Source organism: Frankliniella occidentalis, unplaced genomic scaffold (assembly GCF_000697945.3).
Source record: "Frankliniella occidentalis isolate FOCC.00 unplaced genomic scaffold, Focc_3.1 Scaffold379, whole genome shotgun sequence".
NCBI lineage: Eukaryota > Metazoa > Arthropoda > Insecta > Thysanoptera > Thripidae > Frankliniella > Frankliniella occidentalis.
This window is the reverse complement of record NW_026267502.1, coordinates 48,085-50,325: the sequence shown is the minus strand read 5'-3', so window position 1 is coordinate 50,325 and position 2,241 is coordinate 48,085. Positions and strand designations below refer to the sequence as shown.

General features: G+C 44.3%; 1 protein-coding gene across 1 annotated transcript in view; it reads left to right on the top strand.

Moving 5' to 3' along the window:
• The window catches only part of LOC113214843 (myrosinase 1-like), a gene marked incomplete in the record, with an annotated part of 39,064 nt that overhangs the window by 24,726 nt on the left and 12,097 nt on the right, over positions 1-2,241 (top strand).

Genomic DNA, 2,241 nt, shown 5'->3' with positions numbered 1-2,241 from the left:
CAGAAAAGTCAGTGAGTTTGTTCTTTTCCTACTTCCGTTTCGGATCGCCTGGAATATCCTATTGATGCTGAAATGGCGCCAGCTTGGCCGATTCACGTTCAAACGAATATGACACAACATTTAAACGAATGTGACACGATTACCATCGATTACCACCACGAATCTGACGTCACATTCATTTAACACAAGGTAGATGTACGCCAGACCACGTCTCGCGTAACAGGCTTCGCGATATCTCACGAACCTGTTACTCTGCGACGCGCCTGGCATACATCTACCTTGGCCTGCGGCGCTGACACCCGGGACGGGTAGTGGAAAAATGTACACGAAAGCACGGGCCTAGGGCCCGTCAACGGCCTATCAGTTCGACTAAGCATGCATGCTTGCACATTTTTTCGCTTATTTTCGTCAAAAATACGCTCTAGCGCCTCAACTGTTTCAGATAGAGCAAAACGGACAAACTTTTCGCCCTAAGGCCTCTACTTTGATGAGTTACTCTCTAGGAAACCATGAAAATTTTTTTTTAAAAAAACGTCATCTTGGGGACCTGTTGTTTTTGATTTTTCAAAAATCCAATTTTTCGGCTAGAATGCTCATCTTCGAACTCGACCTGTCTTTTCATGGTACAAAACGACCCTGAAAATCCCACGTCGCTCGCTCGATTCGTTCTCGAGTTATCGTGCGGACAGACAGACGTGCAGACAGACAGATAGAAAAAGTTTTTGCCGCCCAGACGAAGTAATAGGCTTCGCCAGTAACACTGTTTATCGGCATAAGTCCGCCGATTAGCTTTCTTGAAGCACAAGAGCGATCTCAGAAGAGGTTAATTTCAGTAGCCTGGACCTGGTTGTATCTTTTTACTACACAGGGTGCCTTTGTGAGACTATAAGTGACCCCAAAGACGTTTCTCGAAAATACTGCAATAGACTGGATCTAAGAACTTAGGGTTTTCAGGACACATGTCCTGGAATTTTAAGACACTTTCTTGAAACTGTCGCTGCGCGGGAGTAAGGAGAATAGCGGCAGCTTCGCTCTCTACAAGACATTGTCATACGCACTGTTAGGTGCTGTTAGTTTAAAGAATGCGGAACCCTTTCTCAAGGTTTGAAGCATGTTCTCTGTGACAGACCTATGTGCTTTATGGAATGGCCTGTTAGAGTTCTAAGAAAGTTTCACGACTCTTTCTTGTATATTGCAGCATTTTCAAGTAATTTGATTGAAATCACTTATAGTCTCTTATGGTTACGTAAGGTAATTTTTGACGTAAAGTTACATGTTACGCTGTGTAACTTGTAACGGCTGAGACTGCAATGCTACATCAGAGTAACTTTCGCGTTTACTGATTTAATATTCGCGGTTTCTTAAAACTGTTTTTGCGGCATTGATTTTGAAAGGAGGATACTAATAAAGCATTCCGGTAAAGCTGAAATGCAGAAGAATGCGGGGAAGAAGAAAACGGAAATCGCTATGCTTTAACATGGTGACTTCCGTTTTCTTCTTCCCCGTAATCTTCTGCATTTCAGCTTTACCGGAATGCTTTATTTCCCCGCCGCGCGCCCGGAGTGGGGTACCCTGTACTCACGTAGTCGTAATCCTAGTGCAACTCCAATTTGTCTCCCGCGTAACCTTAAAATCCGCAAAAAGGTCCTTTCGCAGCGTCAAAAAGGTCCTTTTGCAGCGTGTATCCGAATCATCATTCATGCATTTATTGGCTGAGCGATTAGCGAAGCCTATTACTCCGTCTGGTCGGAAAAAACTTTTTCTGTCTGTCTGTCTGTCTGTCTGTGTGTGTATCTGTCCGCACGAAAACTCGAAAACGAATTGAGCGAGCGACCTGGGATTTTCAGGGTCGTTTTGTATCATAAAAAGACAGATCGAGTTCGAAGATAAGCATTCTAGCTCAAAAATTGGATTTTTAAAAAATCGAAAACAACAGGTCCCAAAAATGACGTTTTTTAAAAATATTTTTTTTTATGGTGTCCTAAGGGGTAACTCAACAAAGTAGAGCCCTACGGGCGAAAATTTTGTCCGTTTTGCTCTAGCTCCAACCGTTGGGGCGCTAGAGGGTGTTTTTGACGAAAATAAGCGAAAAAATGTTCAACCCTGCATGATTAGTCGAAGTGACGGGCGTTGACGGGCCGGAGGCCCGTATCTTTGTGCACATTTTTGCACTACCTGACTCGGGTGTCAGCGCCGCAGGCCAAGGTAGATGTATGCCAGGCGCGTCGCAGCGTAACAGTG